The 26,342-nt window shown below is 44.2% G+C and overlaps 1 pseudogene; it reads left to right on the forward strand.

Moving 5' to 3' along the window:
* Positions 1 to 5,069: 5,069 nt before the first annotated feature.
* LOC101352343 (cytochrome P450 4A11-like) overlaps positions 5,070 to 26,342 on the forward strand; it is a 58,742-nt pseudogene continuing 37,469 nt past the window's right edge.

Genomic DNA, 26,342 nt, shown 5'->3' on the forward strand with positions numbered 1-26,342 from the left:
TACTACTGTTTCATGAGAAACTATTTGTTCTGTAAGCCTTCACCTGAAGTACAATAAAATATTAAAAAAATTAAAAATTAAAAAAAAAATCTTGGAGAGGTTGCAGGGAGATTGGAACTCTCATGCACCCGTGGTGGGAATGCAAAATGTACAACCATTCTGGAAAATGATATGGTGCTTCTTTAAAGAGCTAGAAGTAGAAATACCATACGACCCAGTAATCTCACTCCTAGGAATATATCCTAGAAAAATAAGAACCGTCACAACCGTGTTCATTGCAACATTATTCGCAATAGCAAAAGGATGGAAATAACCTAAGCCACAACAACAGATGAATGGATAAACTAACTATGGCACATATGCACAATGGAATACCCTGCAACGATAAAGAACAATGATGAGTCTGCGAAACTTCTCACAACATGGATGAATCTGGAGGGCGTTATGCTGAGTGAAATAAGTCAGTCACAAAAGGACAAATACTGTATGAGACCACTATTATAAAAACTCATGAAAAGGTTTACACACAGAAAGAAACAATCTTTGATGGTTATGAGGGTGAGGAGGGAAAAGAATTAACCAGACAATAAGTAAGTGGTAACTTTGGTAAAGGGTAAGACAGTACACAGTATTGGGAAAGTCAGCACAACTTGACCAAGGCAAAGTCAAAGAAGCTTTATAGACATATCCAAACTCCCTGAGGGACTAAGTTACTGGGCTGAGGGCTAGGGACCATGGTCTCAGGGGACATCTAGCTCAATTGGCATAGCATAGTTTATAAAGAAAATGTTCTACATCCTACTTTTGTGAGCAGCACTTAAAAGCTTGTGAGTGGCCATCTAAAATACATCTACTGGTCTCACCCCATCTGGAGCATCCGGAGCAAAGGAGAGTGAAGAAAACCCAAGACATAAGGGAAAGATTAATCCAAAGGGCTAATGGACCACAACTACCACAGTCTCCACCAGACTGAATCCAGAACAACTAGATGGTGCCCAGCTACCACCGTTGACTGCTCTGACAGGGACCACAATAGAGGGTCCCAGATAGAGTGGGAAAAAAATGTAGAACAAAATTCTAACTCACAAAAAAAACCAGACTTACTGGTCTGATAAAGACTGGAGAAACCACAAGAGTATGGCCACCAGACAACCTTTTAACTCAGTACTGAAGTCCCTCCTGTTTTAGACAGGCCTATAAAACAAACAATAATATTTGTAGTTTGGCCATGTGTATGAGGCTAAATGGGCATGCAAAAGCAAAGACGGGAAGGCAGGAACGAGCAGGAAAACTGAAGGAATGGAAATGGGGAACCCAAGGTCGAGAAGGAGAGAGTGTTGACACATCGTGGGGTTGGCAACCAATGTCACAAAACGATTTGTGTATTAATTGTTTAATGAGCAACTAATTTGCTCTGTTAACTTTCACCTAAAATACAATTAAAAAAAAAAAAGTTTTGTACAACATGGAGTCAATCCTGAACAACATTTATCAAACATCTACTATATGTAACGTTCTCAGTTTTTAGTGAGGGCACATAGCTCAACCCAACAGAGGGAGACATCTGGCCATATGACAAGTTCTAGAAAGACAACAAGAGTCTGGATCACAGAACAGGTCATCAAAACAGATCCAAACTCCTAATCTCTGCTGATAGATCCAGAACTACAAACCCTACAGTTGTCCTACCCTTGGCCCCCGTTCCAAGCACTGGACCTAAAAAGAAGGTTTGTATCTCCATTGGTTACAGTTCTAAAAAGAGCAAGAGCTGCAATGGTTTCTGAAATGGGTAGAGAAATTTCTATGTGCCTGTCCTCGCTTGCTATGGGGAGCAATGTATTCATTCCAGTCTGTTATGCTGACTAAATTAAGGTGATCCCAGGGAGATCATGTGAAAGTGAAACCCATGTCCAAGCTGGAGTAGCTCTTCCTTCTTGGGTACATGACTCTGGTTCTCTAAAATTCCAGGAGAGCATAGTTCAAACATCAATAACTAAACACTCTACCCACCATTCTCCCAGCTCACAACTCAGACTAAGGACAACAATAATTTCTTAGTGCTGAACCTTTAAACAGCTGTGTGGGGCTAAATTCCCTTTTTTTGTTTCATTTCCTTTTTTTTTTTTTTTTTTTTTAAGCAAATTGAGATGCTCTGTTATATACAATGCCCCAGACTGAAAGAAAAATTTCCTCAAGTCCCACTGTGGTGGGTCTATTAGCTCTCATTTTAGCCTGTCATGGGGTGACAAATCCACCACGAATTGTAGAAAACACACAGGTTTTTGTCTTACTGTTTGGAATTGAGGCTATTGTCTCTCTTTTGGCCAGTTCAGCATCATACTCCTATGGGTTTCTGCTGAAGGTACACTGAGTCTGCCTCCCAGAGCCCTCATTGACTAAGGGGACAGAGGCAGTAGAGGATGGGGGGCAAGTGGGAGGTAGCTTGAATTAGGTTGCCAGCACACAATCATCAAGAAATGATGGCAGCCAGTGACCTGGCACACGCTTGCCTCATGGTGATCTGCCTTATCCAGACCCCTCCATTTTCTTACAAATGCCCTTCTTTATATTTCATACCCAAAGTCTCAAGATATCTACAGATTTGTGACCCCCTGGATTGGTATGTACATATAACTAGGACTGTGGTCCCCTCTCCAGTTAGGTTTGCCATGAGCAATTTCTTTGGCTCACAGAGAATAACAGGCGCCCAGCCACCACTGTCACCACACACATTCCTGAATCAAGCTTCATTTCTCTTTTTCTTACCAGACACTGACCCCACCCTCTTTGTGGTAAGAGCCCTCCTGAAGCTTAGCTGCTTCCACATCACTTCTTAGTTCTCTCCAAATGTCATAGCCTTCAAATTGGCTTTCTCACCACCCCCCACCCAGAACATTTTGCTCCCTCCCAAGTTGTCTCTGGTAGTCCCTCTGATCCTGTCTCCCCAGAACACATACACATACTCATCTCTGGCCCAGGGTATGGTGAACACCTGTTGAGTGGGCAGATGTGGTTCAACTTGGATGGGCCATGATTTTCAGTGGTTTGGCAGTTATGATATAGTTAGCAGCTATGTAACGATGTAATCACTTCCATAATGAGATCTGACATCATGTAATCACCTCCATGATGAAATCTGCTACAAGCAGCCAATCAATTGAAAGGGAATTTCTTTTGGGGTGTGGCCTGCATCTAATATATATGAACTTTCCGGCAAAGCTCACCGGCTTTTGCGCGCTATGGATCCTGCATCTGGCTCCTGTTCATATGATCTCCAGTTCTTGAAACTGAGCTAGCAACTTACCTGCTGATCTTGGGATTCATCAGCCTCCACAGTCTGTGAGCCAGAGGCCTGCCAGCTTACCTGATGGTGCTGGGTGTTCAGCCCCTGCAACTACATGAGCCATTCCCTTGATATACAGTCAAGAAATCAAACAACACATTGCATTGGGCAAATCTGCTGCAAAAGACCTCTTTAAAGTGTTAAAAAGCAAAGACATCACTTTAAGGACTAAGATGCGCCTGACCCAAGCCATGGTGTTTTCAATCGCTTCATATGCATGTGAAAGTTGGACAATGAATGAAGAAGACCAAAGAATAATTGATGCCTTTGAATTACGATGTTGGCAAAGAGTATTGATTATACTGTGGACTGCCAGAAGAATGAACAAATCTGTCTTGTAAGAAGTACAGACAGAACGCTCCTTAGAAGCAAGGATGGCAAGACTTTGTCTCACATACTTTGGACATGTTATCAGGAGGGACCAGCCCCTGGAGAAGGAAAAGTAGAGGGGCAGCAAAAAAGAGGAAGACCCTCAATGAGATGGATTGACACAGTGGCTGCAACAATTGGCTCAAGCATAACAACGATTGTGATGATGGAGCAGGACAGAGGTGTTTCGTTCTATTGTATGTACACAGGGTCACTATGAGTCAGAATCAACTCGATAACACCTAACAACAGCAACAACACACATACACACACACATATATATAGTTATAGATATAAATATAGATACGCTTCACTGGTTTTGCTTCTCTACAGAACTCTGCCTAAGACATCCCTAAACTTGGGGTCCTACCTGTCCCTCAGGTCTAGCTCAACTCTTAGGACACCAAGCAGTCCCCCAACTCTTTGTCCCAAGAAAAAATAATGTTTTCTGGTCAACCAAAAGCTGGTTTTCATCATAAATTGTCACTAAAATTCAAAACTTGATACATATTATTGCCAGCAGATATGTTTAATTTTATAATAAAAACCTGAGAGAAAAATAGATATCACTTTTCAAATATTTGCTTTAACGCCTTATTTTGCTACAATGCATTTGCTTTAGAAAGACAGGGTTTCCCAACAGGACATCTGGGAAGACAGAAAGGAGAGCCAGGCCTTATTAGCACAGGCATTCTGGGGAGTTTGAGTAGGGTCAATATCCTCCTCCTGCCCAGGACAAAGTAGGAAAAGCTTATCACCCAGACTCACTTATAGAGCTCTCTGAACACATTTCCTTGATGACAGTGATAGTTAAGGTTGTGTGTCAACTTGGATGGGCCATGATTCTCAGTGGTTTGTTAGTTATGATGTAGTTTGTAGCTGTGTAATGATGTAATCAGCTCCATAATGAGATCTGACATAATGTTATCCCTTCCATGATAAGATATGCTATGCGCAGCCAATCAGTTGAAAGGGAGTTTCCTTGGGGTTGTGGCTTGTAGCCAATATATGTGAACTTTCTGGCAAAGCTCACTGGCTTTTGCTAGCTTTGGGTACCACAGCTGGCTCCTCATCTTACCTCTGGTTCTTGGGACTTGACCTAGCAGCTTGCCTGCTGATCTTGGTATCCGTCAGCCTCCACAGCCTGTAAGCCAGAGGCCAACTACCTGACCTGCCAATCTTGAGTTTGCCAGCCCCTGCAGCTACGGAGTTAGGAGAAGCCTCCAACTTGACCCATGGACTTGGGACTTTCCAGCCTCTACAAGCACATGAGCCATTTCCTTTGATATAAAACTGTCTGTATACATACATACATGCTTCACTGATTTTGCTTCTCTAGAGAACCCAGCCTAAGACAATGACCCTGGACATCATCATGAAGTGCACCTTCAGCCACCCAGGCAACGTCTAGTTGGACAGGTCAGTAAAGGCCTTTTGACTTCAGGGTTCTTCTTCTTTGCAACTGGTGGTAGCCTTACCTGAGAGTCAGGTGGGGCTCCAAGGATGTTTACCCCTCACAGAGTCAGATACTGGCTCCTGCCCAAACTAAGCTTCAACTCCAGCCCAGAACAAACTTCGACTCTGCCACATACTGGATCCTGACCCAAGCCACAGATTCCTCATCCCTACCTAGCACAAGTAGAATTCTGGCAGCTCATGGGCTGGGGACCACAAGCGCTATAAGACCAGAAGACACGCATGCCTCAGAGTTGATTGTCCCTACTGTTTGAGGGATTTTCTGAGTCAAAGACCTCCCTTCTCTCCAGTCTCTTCTGTTTCCAACCCCCTTGAGGAACTCCCACTCTTACATCCAGGCCATAGGGGTCCTGAACAATCTGTTGTTTTCATGTCTGAGGGGTGTCTTCTATCAAAATCACATCATCTAGTCTGAACTCTGATGGTTACTGGTTCCACCATACCTGCCAGCTGGCCCATCAGCACACAGATCCTGGCTCCCTCTCCTAGACAGGCACCCTCCTGCACCAAGGCCCAGTCAAACGGAACTTGCCCTGATCCCTCAGTGTCCCTACAAGGCCTGGTACACACCCAGGATTGATACATCTCTGGGGCAGTGAATGGGAACAGAGATGTTGTGCTAGGTACTGTGCCAGAGATTTACATGTGTCATCACATTTGGTGATTGTTGATGAGAGCCCATCCCAGGAATCATTTAAGCAGAGGCTCCGTGGGCTCTGCTAGAGAGGGGTCCTGACCTGCAATCAAATATGTTAGAGTTCTCACCTGTGAACACACCCAATCCGAAGCTCCACTTCAGTCAGGCCTGGCACCTAGATTGTAGCCAGTTGGGTGGATGGGGCTACTGTGAGTGTCTGTGGCTGGTGTGCCCAGGGTTCTTACTTCCCATTGGTAATCACTTTTCTGGGACAGAACAAGTGATCAAGCTGAGGAAGGGGAGCTGGAAAAGATCAGAAAGAAGAGACACTTGGATTTCCTGGACGTCTTCCTCTGTGCCAATATGAGTGTGGGAGAAGCCTGAGGCTTTGTCCTGAATAGCAGAATCTGGGAGCAAACCCTGCACTCTCCACATGGCTTCCCCTGAGGGAAAACAGAAACAGCTTGTCCAACCAGGATCTTCGAACTGAAGTGGACACGTTCATGTTCCAGGGCCACAATACCACAGCCAGTGGTATCTCCTGGATCCTCTATGCCCTGGCTGTGCAGCCCAAGCATCAGCAAAGTTGCCAGAAGGAGATCCAGAGCCTCCTAAGGGATGGAACCTCCATCACATGGTGAGCGCCCAAGGGATGGAAAGTGCTGCCCTGGCTGTGAGAGAAGAAGCCCCTGGTCTGCCCAGGGCCTGCCTGCCCCTGAGGCTGGGCTTCATTTCAAGGACCACCTGGATCAGATGCCCTTCACCACCATGTACATCAAGAAGGCTCTTTGAATCTTCCTGCCAGTGCCAAGTGTTGGCAAAGAGTTCATCAACTCCATCACCTTCCCTGATGGACACTCCTTACACAGAGGTACGAACTTCACCTAGGATAACCACTCAACAGCCTTAAACTAACCACTCAACAGTACACACAGGAAATGTGAGAAACCCATCTGTCCTTGAGCAGTTCCTGAGCCATGTGGTTCCCCATTTCCTCATCAGTAAAATGAATACTTGCTTTGTGGTATATGAAATTCTTGGCACAGGGCTAGACTACAGCAAAAGGTCAGTAAATATCAATGTCTTTCCCTGTGCCTAAAGAGCATTTTCTACCGTGGGAAGTTGGTCTAAATGATTAGTAAGGTCCCTTTCAATTCTGATATTCTACGGGAATAGGATCCTAAACTTCTAACATTCTGCAGGGCTAACATTCCATCATCTTTCTAATCCATAGTCTTATAACACCACGGTTCATTCCAATTTGGTGTCCCTGACATACTTTGATTCTAACATTCCATGCCCTTTTTCCTAACTTCAAGACACAGGACTCAGATGGCCATCATGTCTAAATTGTTGCATGCTTTCTAACATCCCGTTTGTTTGATGAAATATTTCACAAATTCTATTGCATTGAAAGTAAAGGACTATACTCATGCCACTTAATCCACGAAATCTTCTCCACAAGGAAATGTTAGCCTCCAGATGTGGTCTCTGGACATTACACTTAAAGTTAAATTTCCTGAAGTGTGGATGGCTAAAGAGAGAATCAGAGAGGGACAGAGGGAGATGTGGTCCTTTCCTTATGAGGCTTCAGGGCAAATGAGGGAGACCAGGGAATCCAGTGTCATGGGTCAGGTGTGGTATGTGTCTGAGGATCCCTCAAGATAATGGCAGAGAGCCGCTGATGACCATATCCTAGACTACAGCCATGGTTTTAATCCATCTGTTGGCTCACCTACCATTGGATGTGAATTCCAGTCCTGCCACATCTTAGCTGTATGATCCTAGGCAAGTCCCCTGACCTCTCTGAGCCTTAGGTGTCTCATCTGAAAAATGGGAATATGAGTGTGCTTTGCATGGAGAGTGGCTGTAAGGATCAAATGAGCTAATATATATTTCTCACTGGCACATGGGAAACACTTCATAAATGTGAGCTGTCATTTGGGTTACTGCAAACATTCAGTCTCTGATTCTTTCTTGGTTATCCCTCCTGGTTTCATGGTTTTCTGCTCCTCACCTGCCCAAAGGTACTTCATTATGTTCACCTGACCTCCCTACACCAGGATCATCCCACTCAGAGTGATAAGAAGTGGCTCTGATTTGTGACACCTGGTCTTTTTCTGCATCCACATTCCCTCTGCTGGCTGAAGCACCAGGGCCATACCCCATGGTTACATCAGTCTTATCTCTTGTCTCTTATCTGCCCTACAGGAATCTCAGTGGCACTAGACTTTTATGCCCTTCACCACAATCTGAAGGTGTGACTAAACCCAGAGGTATGAGACCCTGGTATGAGGGGATGGGAAGATCTTTCAAAACAAACACCTCCTCCCTCTCCCACCTCTGGAAATGCTGGTCCCCCGTTGGTTGGTACTGGAGGTTGACCCCTAGGTCCCCAGGCCCTGGTGCTCTGTCTGCAGGTGTTTGATCCGTCCCAGTATGCACCCAGCTGTGCTCAATATAGCCACACCTTCCTGGCCTTCTCATGAAGATCAAGGTGAGACACCCTGTGTGTGGTGGTGGGGGCAAGTCAATGGGTGTACACCCTGATGCTGGTGATCTCTCATGTGTAGAGGTGGCAGCCGTGGCTATGCATGCTAATGTTGGCGTTTGTGGGAATGCAGCCTTGTGTATGTGTCTTTGTACAAAACAAAGATGGAAATTCAGGGTAAGCCATGGAGGCTTTGCTCTCACTGCTTTTTCCCAGTGGCCAGTGGCATTCAGAATGGGTGAGTTTTCCGAAGTTTAGTATATTCTGGTGTTTTCTTCACTTCAGGACTATGGCTTTTCAGAATTAGAGTTTCTTGTGCATTTCACATTTCTGGTGTTGTTCTTTTCTCAGTTGTCAAAATTCTTAGAGGATGGGTTTCTGTCTTTCTAATATTTCTCAATCTTGCCTACTGCATTTTCTACTTAACTCACCAATCTGCCCCCCCACCCCACCCCCGCTGCATGGAACAAATAATTTGCATGGTTTCAAATTCCAGATGCCTTGTATATTTCAACTTCTCAAACCATATACCTGAAAAGTTATGCTCGTGCTTTGAAGAAAATTTTACAGCGTTTGCATCTTCTCTATTTTACAGTCTACGTAAAAAAAAAAAAAAGTTTTCACTGCATGTTATTTTCACATACCCAAGACCACTCCCCCAGTTTGCAAACTTCTTCATATGAAATGGTATCTATTCAAAATGAATTTACACATAAGTCCACATAGTTCTACATTTGCACAAAAAGAAAAAAAAAAGACAAAATAAACTGATTTAAGGGGAAACCCAGAAAGTTGTATTTATAACAGCATTTGAAAGGTTCCTGGTGTCTAAAATATGAAACACACTTGAAATAACTATTCTGTTGAACTGAGCAAGTGTACTCCAAAATGAGTACTGTGAAAATCTTCAGAAGCTGCTGAAATTGTCCCGTGAAATACAAATGGCCATGAACTTGTAAATATTTGTTGTTCTTGTTGTTAAGTGCCATTTAGTCAATTCCGACTAACAGTGATCCTACATACAGTAGAACAAAACACTGCCCTGTCCTGCACCATCTTCACAACTGTTGCTGTGCTTGAGCCCCTTGTTGCAGCCACTGCGTCAATCCATCTTGTTGAGGATCCTCTCTCTTTTGCTGACCCTCTACTTTTACCAAGCATGACGTCCTTCTCTAAGGACTTGTTCCTCCTGACAACATGCCCTAAGTATGTGAGACAAAGTCTCGCCATCCTCTCTTCTAAGGAGCATTCTGACTGTACTTCTTCCAAGACAAATTTATTTGTTCTTCTGGTAGTCCATTGTATATCCAATATTATTCACCAATGCCATAATTCAAAGGCATCAATTCTTCAGTTTCCTTATTCATTGTATAACTTTTTCACGTATATAAGGCAATTGAAAATACCATGACTTGGGTCAGGCACAACTTAGTCCACAAAGTGACACTTTGCTTTTTAACACTTTAAAGAGGTCTTTTGCAGCAGATTTAGCCAATGCAATAAGTCGTTTGATTTCTTGACTGCTGCTACCATGGGCATTTATTGTGGATCCAAGTAAAATGATATCCTTGACAACTTCAGTACTTGCTCTGTTTATTGGCTAAAGGTCATGTTGCTTATTGGTCCAGTTGTGAGGATTTTTGTTTTCTTTATGTTGAAGTGTAATCCATAGTGAAGGCTGTAGTCTTTGATCTTCATTAGTAAGTACTTCAAGTCCTCTTTGCTTCCTGAAAGCAAGATTTTGTCAGCCGCATATCGCAGATTGTTAGAGTCCTCCTCCAATCCTGATATCGTGATCTTCTTCATATAGTCCAGCTTCTCAGACTATTTGCTCAACATGCAGATTGAGTAAGTATGGTGAAAGAATACAACCCTGATGCACACATCTCTTGATTTTAAACCATGCAGCATCCCCTTTTTCTGTTCAATCAACTGTCTCTCCATCTATGTACAGATTCCTCATGAGCACAATTAAGTGTTCTGGAATTCCCATTCTTCTCAACGTTATCCATAATTTGTTATGATTCACATGGTCGAATGCCTTTGCGTAGTCAATAAAACAGAGGTAAACATTGTTCTGGTATTCTCTGCTTTCAGGCAAGATCCATCTGACATCAGCAATGATATCCATCGTTCCGCATCCTCTTCTTAATCTGACTTGAGTTTCTGGCAGTTCCCTGTTGTTGAACTGCTGCAACTGCTTTTGAATGATCTTCAGCAAAATTTTATTTGGTTACGATATTAATGATATCATTCAGTAATTTGCGCATTCGGCTGGATCTCCTTTCTTTGGAACGGGCACAAATATGGATCTCTTCCTGTCCGTTGGCCATTTAGGAGAAACAAATATGTGATGAATCCACAATTCTGAGCAAGTTGCCTTTCTATGATTTTGGTTTCCCCTAAACGCATTACTTCCTCCTTGACATTGGCTGCAAGTCATACTGTTGCCACAGATGGCAGTAGAAACATTAGTGGCTGAATTACTAGGTCAGAGTATTTTATTTAATTCCATTCCATTTTATTCAGTTAAATTAATGTAATTCAATTATGAAAGTATTTATTAAGCTTTTACTCTCTGTCCCAATTCCCGTCTGGGATATGGGTACACAGGTGAAAGATACTGTCTCTACCACCAAGAGTTTTCAGTCAATGACAGAAATGTATTCTACAGAAATGAAGAGCTGTAGGTCAAAATGGAAACCTTTCATTCATTCACATTTTCACACACTGAGTAGTTTTTTTATTTCTCCTATGTTCCTGGCATTGTCCTAGGCATCGGACTGGGATGTATACTTGAATGAAACACTAATGGTGCCTCAGGGGCTAAGGGAGGGAGAAAGACAGCTATACAACGGGATGAGGGCAGGCTGTTCATTCCAACTGAGCCTTGAGGAAGTGGGCAGGCAGAGACAGAGGGAGGGCATTCTCAGGATACCAACAACAGGAGCCTTAACTAGGAAGTGGAGCTGGACAGGTAAAGATGGGTGAGGCAACCACTCACACAGGGCTTTAAAGGCCAGCTGATGTATTTGGGTGCTGTCCTGTTGCGATGGAGAGATAGGAGGGTCTGAGAAGCATCATGGCTGCAGAGTGGAGGAAGCAGAGTCAGAGAGATTAGAAAAAAACAGGTAAGGAGACTGATGAAAGTCAAGGAGTGGACATTCTGAAGTAGGGATGAAGGCTACATATACTGATTGAATAAGTAGATGAGGGAGGGACAGGAGTCTAGAACACTAATTAGAAGTCTGATGGTGTAACAGGGAGAGGAGAGGAGGAGGCTTTCAGTTCCTTACACCCTCCTTCCTCTCCAGGAAGCTTCCCTGTTGCCCCTCTGACAATCAAACCACTCAATCTTGTCCTCCCTGTGAGGATCTAGACACCTGTGTGTCCCCCTAGATGGCAAGGGCATGCCAGAATGGCCGAGTCCCTCTGCAAATCCAGAACTGTGGCCTCCCCATTGTGGAACCTGAAACTGCAGTGAGTGAACAAGACAATAATTAAACCTTTAAAGCCATTCATTTGGTTAAACTCTATGGTTTAGACAACTGACCCTCTATAGCAGAGGATTTCAAGCTGCTTCTTAACACAGACCTTCCTTTCTAATATCAATATGTTCTTTCTCCTCTGAACATTCATTTAGTCATTTAGCAAACATAACTGAAAGAGTATCTACCCTGTGTCAGGCAGGATGTGCCTCAGACAGAAAAAAGTTACCCTTATGTCACAGCTGAGTTCTTCTGGAGGAAAAGAGAAAACTCTGACCTAACCGTAAATGTTCCCATAAGAATATCTAATCCAGTCTTTCCCAATGAGATCCTGTGAGAGAATTTATCCCTAATGCTCTAAAGGATCCATTAAATGTAAGGAATTAACTTCTCTCCTTTGCATCTAGAATGGTCTAGCTTGTACCATCCTTGGAATTATGAAAGTGATCACTCAAATCATTTTCTGTAGAGCTTAATTCTCTCACAGAACATCGATGAGAAAGGCTGTTAGGACTCAGTACTGTATTTGCTGAGGGAGCCCAGCAGGGGAAAATGTTGCTAGGAGCACAAGTAGGAGTTAAGAGCTGGGCCTTGAAGAGTAGTTGGATTTGTCAAAGATCGGGGGAAGATTGTGACCTAGACTTGGTAGTAGAGGCGTGTGTGACCTTTAAGGAGAAGACTAGGGGCTGAGCCCCATCAAGAAGGGCCCTAAATGCCCATTTACACGGGGGACACAATAGCCAATGCCTGCCCAGCTCAAAACCAGGCGTGAGACCACTTCTCCTTTGCTGCCCCACCCTTCCCAACTGCATTGGGAAGCATTTTGTCATAAATGAGCTGAAGATGGCTGTAGTCCTGATCCTGCTCTACTTTAAATTGTCACCAGACCCCACCAAGGTCGTCTACCCTGTGGCAGGAGTTGTTTTGAAGTCTGGTAATGGTATTCATCTGCATCTGAATAACCTCCTCTAACCCCGATAGGACAAGGGTAGGCTCATCCCATCTATTTGGCTCTGAGAACCTCCTGCCTTCTATCCTGTCTTCCTGTCCCCATGTCCCTGTCCCTTGCTTGTCTTCCCATCACTGGGCTTCCTGTCTGCCACCTGCCTAATCTCCTGCCTTTTTCTACCAGCCTATCTGCCCTTCTCTCTGCCAACCTTTCTCTGAGTTCCCTCCCTGTCTCTCTGTCTAACTTTCTCCACCCACCTGCATGTCTAACTAGCCAACTAACTCCTAGTAACCTGTCTGCCCTCCAGCCTATCTGCCCATGTTCAGGTTTATATTCGTCTGCCAGCTTATTTGTCCCTGTGGTGCTTCCTGTTGCTGCTGTAACAGATTACCACTAACTTAGTGGCTCTAAACAACACAAATGTATAATCTTACAGTCTGAAATAGGTTCCACCAGATGAAAACCACAGTGGACCCAGGCCGGTCTCCCTCCTGAGGCTGTAGGAATAACCCCTTTCCTTGCCTTTTCCAGCTTGTAGAGCTACTGTCCTTACATCCTTCACCCATGGCTCCTTCCTCCATCTTTAAAGTCAGTAGAGTCTTCAAATCTCTCTCTGCTTCTGTCTTCATATTGACTCCTCTCCTTTAAAGACTCTGTGATTACTTTGGCCCACTCATATAATCCAAAATAAGCTCCCAATCTCAAATTCCTTAATGTAATCATGCCTGCAACATCCTTCTTACCATATAACATATTCACAGTTTATGGGAATTTGAGTGTAGATATTTGGGGACCATTACTCAGCCTGCCACGGTGCCCATATGACTGTCGTTTGGTCTGTCACACCTGAATGTCACCTCTCTACCCATTTGTCATTCACACAACCATGTGCGTCTCTCCTTCCCTCTCCCCAACATAATCTGCAATAAAGTTCATAGTGCTTCAGATAGAGTCTGTTCTCTTTGGGGTGGAAGTAGATGGCGAGGGAGGGGGCTGGGGGAAAACTGATAAGAGAAATCAATTCTGAAGAAGGAGAGAAAGTTAAACTCTGCTCTATAGTGCCCGGGACTCTGTGTGCTCCCTCAAGTGACCCCAGCCCGGCCTGATGCATCCCATCCCCCCCACAGAGGCCCCACTCTGTGTGGTCCCAGGTACCCACACCCTGCCCAGCTGTGAAGGCTCCCATATTAGCTGGGTTTAGAGATAAGGCTCCTCTTTCAGGAGTGCTGGGGGAGGGCTCACACCGTCAGGTAACAGACCCTGCCTCCATTCCACTCAGGGCTTCAGCATTTCTCATACTAGATTTTTAGAGCAGAAACCATCTAGAATCCATCTTGCCAAGAGCAGGAGAACTTACAGTACTTGTGGGGTATGAAGGCCTTGGGGACCCAGCTATTCATGGTCCAGAAATGTTTGAGCAGCCTGCAATGTCACTAGGCACCTGTTAACACTTCCCAGCACAGAAAGGTCTGCAGACTCCTCAGAAGGCTCAAGGAGTCAGTGACTGCTCAGCAGGGACCTGCCCAGGTGGGCAAATGGGGTGGGCTGCTGGGAGAGGATGTCAGACCCAGCAGCTAGCAGCCCCTACCTCTTCTGCACAGGACAGCCCCAAAGCAGTTACCTATAGCTCAGCCTACCACCTCCCTGCCCCACCCTGATAGAGAAAGTGCTTCATCAATCCTGCAACATTTAGCCATTACAAGGGAGCTGGTCCTCCTGAGTCAGGGTCCTGTTTCCAGCACTGACCCCCATTGTACTCCTGCGAATTTCCCTAGGCTGATGTCCCTGCTTCCACCAGCCTCTCTTAACCCAGTTCCTTCCTTCTTCTTTGATCTTGGGCAGAGATTGCTCCCATTTCTAGCCCAAGGCCCTGGCTGCCATAGACAGACCAGGCCTTCCTGATGCCCTTTAGCCTGCTATGTGAGGCCAGGTATTGCTACCTGCAAGGATTATCTCCCCTAGCCCTTGCCTAAAGCTAGTTCCTCCCTCCCAGTCCCGCAGCCTCCCTGTCCACTGCAGATTCTTGGGCCAGTTCAGCCTTACCTTGAGAGGGGCCTGGAAAGTGTCTTGTCACTCAGTGCTTGACTTGGGGGTTAAGGAAAGAGAATGCGCCTCGGAGCTTCCTGGACGGAAGGTTCATCAGGTCCCCTGGCATCAGATGGTGCAGTAGGGCTCAGGGTAGCCCAGCCACAGGGAGCACAGGTCATTGGTGGCCAGAATTCTGGGACAAAGACCATGGACATATGCTCAAAGCTAGGTAAAAATATTGAAAAACCCAGGAAGCATCAAAAAAAGACGGAAGGAATACACAGAATCACTGTACCAAAACGAACTGGTAAATGTTCAACCATTTCAGGAGGTAGCATATGATTCAGACCCGATGGTACTGAAGGAAGAAGTCCAAGCTACACTGAAGACTTGTCTGTCAAAAAACAAGATTCCAGGAATTGACGGAATACCAATCGAGATGTTTCAACAAATGATGCAACGCTAGAAGCTCTCACTTGTCTGTGCCAAGAAATTTAGAAAACAGCTACCTGACCAACCAATTTAAAGAGATCCGTATTTGTGCACATGCCAAAGAAAGGTGATCCAACAGAATGCAGAAATTATCAAACAACATCATTAATATCACATGCAAGTAAACTTCTGCTGAAGATAATTCAAAAATGGTTGCAGCAGTACATTAACAGGAAACTGTCAGAAATAAAGTTGGATTCAGAAGAGAGCATGGAATGAGGGATATCACTGCTGATGTCTGAAGATCTTGGCTAAAGTACAGAATACCAGAAAGATGTTTATCTGTGTTTTATTGACTATGCAAAGGCATTCGACTGTGTGGATCATAACAAATTATGGATAACAAAACACTTAATTGTGCTCATGAGGAACCTGTACATAGACTAAGAGGCAGTCGACTGAACAGAACAAGGGGATACTGTTTGGTTTAAAGTCAGGAAAAATTATGTCAGAGTTGTATCCTTTCACCATACTTAATCTGTTTAAAATCAGGAAAGATTTGGGTCAGGGTTGTATCCTTTCAACATACTTCTCCAATCTGTGTGCTGAGCAAATATTCCGAGAAGTTGGACTATATGAAGAAGAACGCAACATCAGCATTGGAGGAAGACTCTTTAACAACCCGCGATATGCAGATGACACAACCTTGCTTACTGTAAGTGAAGAAGACCTGAAGCACTTATTGATGATCAAAGACTACATCCTTGAGTATGGATTAAACTTCAACATAAAGAAAACAGACATCCTCACAACTGGACCAATAAGCAACATAGAAAAGACTGAAGTTGTCAAGGATTTCATTTTACTTGGATCCACAATAAACACCCATTGAAGCAGCAGTCAAGAAATCAAAAAGATGCATTGCACTGGGCAAATCTGCTGCAAAAGACTTCTTTAAAGTGTTAAAAAGCAAAGATGTCACTTTCAGGACTAAGGTGCGCCTGACCCAAGCCATGGTGTTTTCAATAGCCTCATATCATGTGCAAACTGGACAATGAATAAGGAAGACCAAAGAAGAATTGATGTTTTTGAATTATGGTGTTGGTGAAGAATATTGAATATACCGTGAACTGCCAGAAGAACAAATAAATCTGTCTTGGAAGAAGTACAGCCAGAATGCTCCCTGGAAGTGAGGATGGCGAGATTTCTTCTCATGTACTTTGGACATGTTATCAGGAGGGACCATCCCTGGAGAAGGACATCATGCTTAGGAAAGTAGAGGGTCAGCGAAAAAAGAGGAAGACCCTCAGCAAGATGTATTGACACAGTGGCTGCAACAATAATCTCAAACATAGCAACGATTGTGGGGACGGCACAGGACCAGGCAGTATTTCCTTCTGTTGTACATCGCTCTGTTGTACTTCACTATGATTTGTAATTGACTCGACTGCACGTAACAATACCACTTTACCCCAAACACACAGTCTCAATGATTAATTGACCCTTGGATTGGACCTCATTAATAACCTTAAATTTTGGACCCTAGAGGTGTGTGTGCACCCCATCAATGTGCACAGCTGCAGAGACTACCTGGGAAGGATCTCTAATCCATCTCATGGCCTCACCTCTCAGCTGTCCCCTAACGTTCTTCTCTGGAAACCCCACCCATGTCTCAAGGCCCTATTCATGTATCATCTCTTGCCTGAAGCCCCCTTTAATTCCACTCTGCAACCTTCTGCCAGCCAACCCAGAATGCCAGAGCACCTGTGCCTGGGAGACACAGAGGCTGTCAATGACAAGGAGGGCAACAAGGACCCATCTCGGAGGGGCAGACAGCACACAGAAGAAACCATATTCGGTGGTGGTTACAAGGGACTGTGCATTAGAATTATTCATTGTTGTCTTATGCACTTTTTGAATGTCTGTTTTATTTTAAACACACACAACAAAATTAAATAAACTATGTCATTAAAGGAGCAATGCCCTGAAGCCATCCCTCTATCATGTGCTGTGAGGTGAGTGATGTGCCTGGTTATCAGTATGTCTCACAAGTCAAAGTTTCCATTGGGTTCTGTTGTGTTTACTAAGACTGGATATAAGTGTGTGCTACATTATAAAAATATTGCCAATTTTGGGGGTGTTATAGATGAATTATGTCCCCCAAAAATGTGTCAACTGGGCTAGGCCATGATTCCCAGTACAGTGTCATTGTCCACTATTTTGTCATCTGATGTGATTTTCCTACATGTTGTTAATCTTACCTCTATGATGTTAATGGGGCAGGACTCAATCTACAAGATCAGATTGTATCTTGAATCAATCTCTTTTGAGATATAAAACAGACAAGCAAACAGAGAGACAGGGAGACCTCATACCACCAAGAAAGTAGTGCCAGGAGAAGACTATGTCCTTTAGACTCGGGTTCCCTGGGCTGAGAAGTTCCTAGACAAGGGGAAGATTGATGACTAGGACCTTCTCCCAGAGCCAACAGAGAGAAAAAAACCTTCCCCTGGAGCTGGTGCCCTGAATTCAGACTTCTAGCTTCCTAGACTATGTAAAGAAGAATGCAGCATCAGGATTGGGGGAAGACTCATTAACATCCTGCAATATGCAGATGACACAACCTTGCTTACTGAAAGTGAAGAAGACCTGAAGCACTTATTGATGATAAAAGACTACACCCTTGAGTATGGATTAAACTTTAACATAAAGAAAACAGAAATCCTCACAACTGGATCAACAAGCAACATCATGATAAATGGAGAAAAGATTGAAGTCGTCGAGGATTTCATTTTACTTGGATCCACAATCAACACCCATTGAAGCAGCAGCCAAGAAATCAAATGATGCGTTGCATTGGGCAAATCTGCTGCAAAAGATTTCTTTAAAGTGTTATAAAGCAAAGATGTCACTTTAAGGACTAAGGAGTACCTGATCCAAACCATGGTAGTTTCAGTCTCCTCATATGCATGAGAAAGCCGGACAATGAATAAGGAAGACCAAAGAAGAATTGATGCCTTTGAATTGTGGCGTTGGTGAAGAATATTGAATACCATGGAATGCCAGAAGAAGGAACAAATCTATTGTCTTAGTCTGAGTTCTCTAGAGAGGCCAAACAAGTAAAGCGTATAAATATATAGAGAGAGAGATTTATATCAAGGAAATGGCTCACGAGATTGTAGAGGCTGGAACATCCCAAGTCCTTGGATCAGGATAGAGGCTTCTCTCACTTCACCTAGCCATAGGGGCTGGCAAACCCAAGACTGGCAGGTCAGAGAGCAGGGCTCCCGCTCACAGGCTGTGAAGACTGATGAATCTCAAGATTGGCAGATAAGCTGATAGCTCAAATCCCAAGAACTGGAGGCCAAGTGAACAGGAAGCAGCCGCAGGATCCAGAGCAAGCAAAAAAGCCAGAACGTCTGCTTATATTCAAATGCAGACCACACCCCCAAGGAAACTCCCTTTCAACTGATTGGCTACTCACAGCAGATTCCATCATGGGAGTGATCACATATAAACACTGAGAATCATGGCCCAGCCAAGTTGACACAGAATCTTAGCCATCACATCTATCTTGGAAGAAGTACAGCCAGAATGCTCCTTAGGAGGGAGGATGGTGAGACTTTGTCTCACATACTTTGGACATATTATCAGGAGGGACAGTCCCTGGAGAAGGACATCATGCTTAGTAAAGTAGAGGGTCAGTGATAAAGAGGAAGACCCTCAATGAGATGGATTGACACAGTGGCTGCAACAATGGGCTCAAGCATAACAACGATTGTGAGGATGGCGCAGGACTGAGAGATGTTTTGTTCTATTGTACACAGGGTTGCTATGAGTTGGAACCGATTTGACAGCACCTAACAGCAACAACATATATATGCACACATACACATATAATAAAACAAGAAAGAAATACTGATAACAATTACAGTCCTCGTTTCTGCAACTGATCACTTGCTCATAACTGATATTTAGAACAACATTCTTCCACACCCATTCTGTATTCCCTTTACCCTTAGCAAGCACCTCAGCTGGTAGTGGTTCTTTGCCTGGCGGGGTTACCCAAACCTTCATTCCTGAAGGGTCTGGTCCATTAGTAGTCATGTCAGAATTGGGTTGCTGTAGTTTTCCATTGACTTTAATTACAAGTCATGGTAGTACTAAGAGATGCCCTAAGGGATCTCCTGTATTCAAGACCTATTCTTCTTTACCTCCATTATGTAATATCAATCTGATTTTCCCTTGATAATCAGGATCAATTATACGAGCCAATATACTAATGCTCTTCTTTTCCTGTTAATCTGGAGGCATGAGGAGCCCAAAGTAGCTGGGTGGCATTTTTAACTTCCATTACAATGGAATCAACGTTGTGTCTCCAGGTGGCAGCATTCTTCCCTTTGGAACTAAGACAACTAGATTGGCAGGCATAGTATGGCAGGGACAAGAAGCAAAAATTTTACGAGTAGTCACTAGGTTTCTACCCTTTCATTTCTGAATGCATGAATCATTGCTATGGGAGAAACAGCACCATGTATTAGACACTGGTTTAGAGCATATACAGTCTCCTAGAGAACATTTCCACAATACTGCAAGGTATTGCACATACTGGCACCATAATTGTGACTTTAGAAGGCCATTCCATCATTCTATCAAGCCAGCTGCATCAGGATGACAGGAATCATGTTAAGTGAATTCCAAGAGCATGGCCCCATTGTCACACTTAATTTGCTACGAAGTGAGTTTCTTTATCCAAGGTGACGCTGTGTGGTGGATAAGACATTCTGTAAGTCTGTGGACGGTAGTTTTGGCAGAAGCATTGCTTGCAGGAACGAAAAATCTGTTTTCAGAGTATCTATTCCAGTGAGAACAAAAAGCTGACCTTTCCATGATGGAAGTTGCCTTAGGCTGGGTTCTCTAGAGAAGGAACACCCGTAAAGCATATAAATATATATACAGAGAGATTTATATCAAGGAAATGGCTCACGTAGTTGTAGAGGCTGGAACATCCCAAGTCTGTAGGTCAGGATAGAGACTTCTCCTGATTCACATAGCTGCAGGGGCTGGCAAGCCCCAGATCAGCTGGTCAGAAAGCACGGATCTTGCTCACAGGCTGTGAAGATCAAGGAATCCCAAGATTGGTAGGAAAGATCACAGGTAAGCTGCTAACTCAAGTCCCAAGAACCAGAGGTCAGAAGAACAGAAGCCAGCTGCAGGATCCAGCATAAGCAAAAAGCTCCCAAGCCTTGCTAGAACGTCACCTTATATTCGGTGCAAGTCACATGCCCAAGAAAACTCCCTTTCAACTGATTGGCTACTCACAGCAGATCCCATCATGGAGGTGATCACATATCAAATCTCAGCAGGGAAGTGATCACAACATTATATGACAGCCAAAACACTGAGAATCATGGCCTAGGCAAGTTGACACACAATCTTAACCATCACAGTCCACCCCTTATCAACTTGACACCTATACACATCTTCTTTAACCATACATAATCTCTGAATAAAGACAATTATAAAGTAGTACTTGCGCCTAACATGATACAATGAACACACATAAAACCGAAAAGGCACTAACCCATTTACATCTTATATTTTATAAATGAAGAAACTAAAAATATTCAATGCATGCATACAAAGCAGGAATACTTATATCAATTACAGTCCTCATTTCTGAAACTGGTCATGTAGCCATAACTGGTATTTAGAACCACCTTCTTCCACCACCCATTCCATATTCACTTTGTCCACAGCAAGCACCTCAGCTGGTTGTGGTTCTTTGCCTGGTGGGGTGACCCAAACATTCATTCCTGAAGGGTCTGGGCCATAAGTAGTAGTCATGTCAGAACTGGGTTGCTGCAGTTTTCCATTGACTTTAATCACAGGGCATGGTAGTACTAAGAGACACCCTAAGAGATCTCCTGCATTCCAGACATACTCTTCTTTACCTCTGTTATGTAATATCAATCCAATTTCCTCTTGGTAATCAGGATCAATCACGCCAGCCAGTATGGTAACTCCCTTCTTTGCCTGTTGATCCAGAGGAATAAGGAGCCCAAAGTGGCCAGGTGGCATTCTTAGCTTCCAGTTCAGTGGAATCAGTGATGTGTCTCCAGGTGGGAACATTACTCCCTTTGGAACTAAGACCTGCAGAGCATAAGGTCACAGGGACCGGAAGCAAAAATCTTGTGAGTGGGTCACTAGGGGTAATCGTGAGTGGTGCCACTCCCATTTCCACCCCTTGATTCCTGGACCCATGAATCCTCGCTATGGGAGAAAAAGCACCATATATTGGATGCTGGTTTAGAGCATATACAGCCTCCTGGAGAACATTGCTCCAACCCTGCAAAGTATTGCCACCTAGCTGGCAATGTAATTGTGTCTTTAGAAAGCCATTTCATCGTTCTATCAAGCTAGCCACTTCAGAATGATGGGGAACATGGTAAAACCAGTGAATTCCATGAGCACGAGCCCACTGTCACACTTCATTTTCTGTGAAGTGAGTTCCTTGATCCTAGGCAATGCCATGTGGGATACCATGATGGTGGATAAGGCATTCTGTAAGCCCACAGACGGTAGTTTTGGCAAAGCATTGTGTGCAGGGAAGGCAAATCCATATCCAGAGCAAGTGTCTATTCCAATAAGAACAAAAATGCTGCCCTTTCCATGTTGGTTGATAATGTAGTTATCAACCAGGTTGCTGGCTGTTCTCTTCCGGGGATGGTGCCATATCAGGGACTCAGAGTTGGTCTCTGCTGCTGGCAGATGGAGCACTCAGCAGTGGCTGTAGCCAAGTTGGCCTTGATGAGTGGAAGTCCATGTTGTTGAGCCCACACATAACCTCCACCCCTGCCACCATGGGCACTTTATTCATAAGCCCATCAAACCATGGTAGTAGCTAGGGGAAGAGAATGACTGGTTTCCACAGAACACGTCATCCTATCCACTTGATTGTTAAAATCATCCTCTGCTGAGGTCGGCCTTTGGTGAGCATTCACATGAGACACAGATATCTTCACTTCTTTGGCCCATTCAGAGAGGTCTATCCACATATCTCTTCCCCATAAATGTTTGTCTCTAATTTTCCAGTCATGTTCCTTCCAAGTCCCTGACCATCCAGCCAAACCATTGGCCATAGGCCATGAATAAGTATGGTCACACATCTGGTCATTTCTCCTTCCAAGCAAAGTGAACAACCAGGTGTACTGCTCGAAGTTCTGCCCACTGGGAGGATTTCCCTTCACCACTGTCCTTCGGGGAGGTCTCAGCAAGGGGCGGTAGTGATGCCGCTGTCCACTTTAAAGTGGTGCCTGCATATGGTAAACCAGGCACAAGTATTCTCTTCTTCAGTCAACTGATCATAAGGAACTCCCCACGAGGCCACAGGTGAAGACTGGGAGATGGAAGGTAATATGACAGGAGTGGAGACCATGGGCATTTGGGCCACTTCATGCAACTTACTTGTGTCTTCAGGTCCTGCTCGGGCCCGATCTCGTATATACCACTTCCATTTAATGATGGAGTGCTGCTGTGCATGTCCAACTTTATGACTCTGTGGGTCAAACAACACCCAGTTCATGATGGGCAGCTCAGGCTGCATGGTGACTTGGTGTCCCATGGATAAGCATTCAGTCTCTACTAAGGCCCGGTAACAAGAAAAAGCTGTTTCTCAAAAGGAGAGTAGTTATCTGCAGAAAATGGCAGGGTTTTGCTCCAAAATTCTAAGGGTCTGGGCTGTGATTCACCAAGAGGGGCCTGCAAAAGACTCCAAACACCATCTCTATCTGCCACTGAAACTTCAAGCATCATTGGATCAGCCGGATCATATGGCCCAAGTGGCAGAGTGGCTTGCACAGCAGCCTGAAACTGTTGCAGAGGCTTCTGTTATTCTGGGCCCCACTCAAAACTAGCAGCTTTTTGAGTCACTTTATAAATAGGCCAGAGTAGCACACCCAAACAAAGAACATGCTGCCTCCAAAATCCAAAGAGTCCCATGTCTTAGTCATCTAGTGCTGCTATAACAGAAATACCACAAGTGGATGGCTTTAACAAGGAGAAATTTATTTTCTCACAGTCTAGTAGGCTAGAAGTCCAAATTCAGGGAGTCAGCTCCAGGCGAAAACTTTCACTCTCTGTTGGCTCTTCAGGAAAGTCCTTCTCATCAATCTTCCCCTGGACTAGGAGATTCTCTGCACAGGAACCCCGGGTCCAAAGGACGCACTCTGCTCCCAGCACTGCTTTCTTGGTGGCATGAGGTCCCCCACTCTCTACTTGCTTCCCTTTCCTTTTATCTCTTCTAATATAAAAAGTGGTGCAGGCTACACCACAGGGAAACTCCCTTTACACTGGATCAGGGATGTGACCTTAGTAAGGGTGTTACAATCCCACCCTAATCCTCTTTAACATAAAATTACAATCATAAAATGGAGGAAAACCACACAATACTGGGAATCATAGCCCAGCCAAATTGATACACACATTTTTTGGGGGGATATAATTCAATCCATGACATCCATTAGGCGTTGTGCCTCCTTTTTAGTTGTGGGAGGGGCCAGATGCAATAACTTATCTTTTCATTTAGAAAGAATATCTAGATCTACCCCACACCACTGGACCCCCAGAAATTTCACTGAGGTGGAAGGCACCTGAATTTTTGTAGGATTAATATCCCACTCTCTAGCATGCAAATGTTTTACCAATAAGTCAAGTCATTGACACTTATTCCTTACCAGGTCCAATCAGCATAATGTCATCAACGTAATGGACCAGTGTGACATCTTGTGGAAGGGAAAAGCAATCAAGGTCCCTGCAGACTACATTATGATATAGGGCTGGAGAGTTGATGTAGACCTGAGGTAGGCAAGTGAAGGTGTATTGCTGGCCTTGCCAGCTAAAGGCAAATTGCTTCTGATGTTCCTTCAAAATAGGTTTGGAGAAAAAGGCATTAGCCAGATCAATACCTGCATACCAAGTACCAGGAGATGTATTAATTTGCTCAAGCAATGAAACTACATTTGGAACAGCAGCTGCAATTGGTGTCACCACCTGGTTAAGTTTTCAATAATCTGCTGTCATTCTCCAAGATCCATCTGTTTTTTACACAGGCAAATAGGTGAGTTGAATGGGGATGTGGTGGGAATCACCACCCCTAAATCTTTCCAGTCTTTAATGGTGGCAGTAATCTCTGCAATCCCTCCAGGAATGCAGTATTGCTTTTGGTTTACTATTTTCCTAGGTAGGGACAGCTCTAATGGCTTCCACTTGGCTTTTCCTACCATAATAGCCCCTACCCTATTTGTCAGGGATCCATTGTGGGGGTTCTGCCAGTTGCTGAGTATATCTATTCCAATTATGCTTCCTGGAACTGGGGAAATCACTACAGGATGAGTTTGGGGACCCACTGGACCTACTGTGAGATGGACATGAGCCAAGACTCCATTAATAACCTGACCTCCATATGCCCCCACTCTGACTGTAGGGCCACAATGACATTTTGGGTCTCCTGGAATTAGTGTCTGTTCAGAGCCAGTATCCCGTAATCGCCGAAAAATCTGATTATTTCTTTTCCCCAATGAACAATCACTCGTAAAAAGCCGTAGATTCCTTCCGGGAAGGCTAGGAGAAAGATGAACAATATAAGCCTTTGGCAGTGTATTAGATAGAGTCCTTCCTCAAGGGGACACAGCCTCCCCTTCAATCAAGGGGTTGTGGGTCTATAAACTCTCTCAAGTCTGGGAATTGATTGAGGGGTCATGACTCTCTATTCTGGTGATTAGAGTTAGACTGCTGTTCACTTGACCTAGAATTCACCCACTTGTACAGACCAAATAAATATTTAGTAGATTTTCTATCTATTTCACTCCTAGGGACACTATGACTAAGCAGTCAACGCCGTAAGTCCATACAAGTCAGACTATTCTGATTACTACTTTGACTCTGCTGTCCATTACAGTAACTATATCCACTTTGTCTTTGTTGATAGAGTGCCATCACTTGGCCCCTACCACCACGGGATCCAATCAGCCTCATTGTAGTTAGATGTCTTAATTCAGTTACGGCAGTTCCCTCGGTCAAATCTGACTTACATAAAATAGCGATCACAGTAGTCTTCAAGGATGCTGGCGCTCCCTGAACAAATTTGTGCCCCACCACTGTGGCAAAAGGTGTGTCCTCTGGGAACTCCATGTGTGGGTCTGTGGGTCTAACCTGTAAATCCACTCTAGCATGCCAATTTCTCTAAGCCTTTGGATACCTTCTTCTCCAGTATACCAAGGCAGGTCTGGTACTTCAATTTGTATTAGTGTAGGCCACCAAGTAATCCATGCTTCAGCGACCCAACCAAATAAACTATTAGATCCTTTCCTAACTTCTCAAGCCAAAACATTGAATGAAGAATCTGTTCTAGTGGGCCCATTTAATAAACTCGGACTGATCCATCTTTATGTTCCTTACACCATTATCCCACACTCTTAATAGCCATTCCCACATGTATTCCCCAGGTATGTGTTTGTACATATTGAAAAGTCAAGCAGTTCTTTTGGAGTGTAGCATACCTCCTCCTGGCTCACACTTTGTACTTTACCTTTTGGGGCTCCCTGGGACTTAAGACTAGTTATAGGTCTACAAGCCAAAATTGGTCGTGAAATGTTTTGAGAATATTCAGCATAGTCTTGTAAAGCATCTGACTCAGGCGATGCCCTAGGCAATGACTCAGACAAAAGTGCTTTAGATACAGCTGGGTTAATCTCATTAGACAGGAGTGGAGGGGCTAATGGTTTTACTGGGCAGGGTAGTTTAGCAGACGAACATGGAGTAATCTCTTCAGATGGGAGTGAGAGGGCTGGTTCTGTAGGCAGCAGTGATTCAATGGAATTTAGGCGCTCAGTGTCTCCAGCTTCCTGATTATCTGTCCATATGTCCCCATCCCAAGTTTCAGGATCCCATTTCTTCCTAATTAATGCCCTCACTTTACCTCCAGACACCTGGCAAGGTTGGCAGTTGAGTTGGTGTTGTAATTCAGCCACTCTTTTTTTTTTTTTTTAAATATTTTATTGTACTTCAGGTGAAGGCTTACAGAACAGTTTCTCATGTAACAGTAGCACACATGCTGTTTTATGACATTG

This window comes from Trichechus manatus, unplaced genomic scaffold (assembly GCF_000243295.1).
Source record: "Trichechus manatus latirostris isolate Lorelei unplaced genomic scaffold, TriManLat1.0 scaffold00015, whole genome shotgun sequence".
Lineage (NCBI taxonomy): Eukaryota > Metazoa > Chordata > Mammalia > Sirenia > Trichechidae > Trichechus > Trichechus manatus.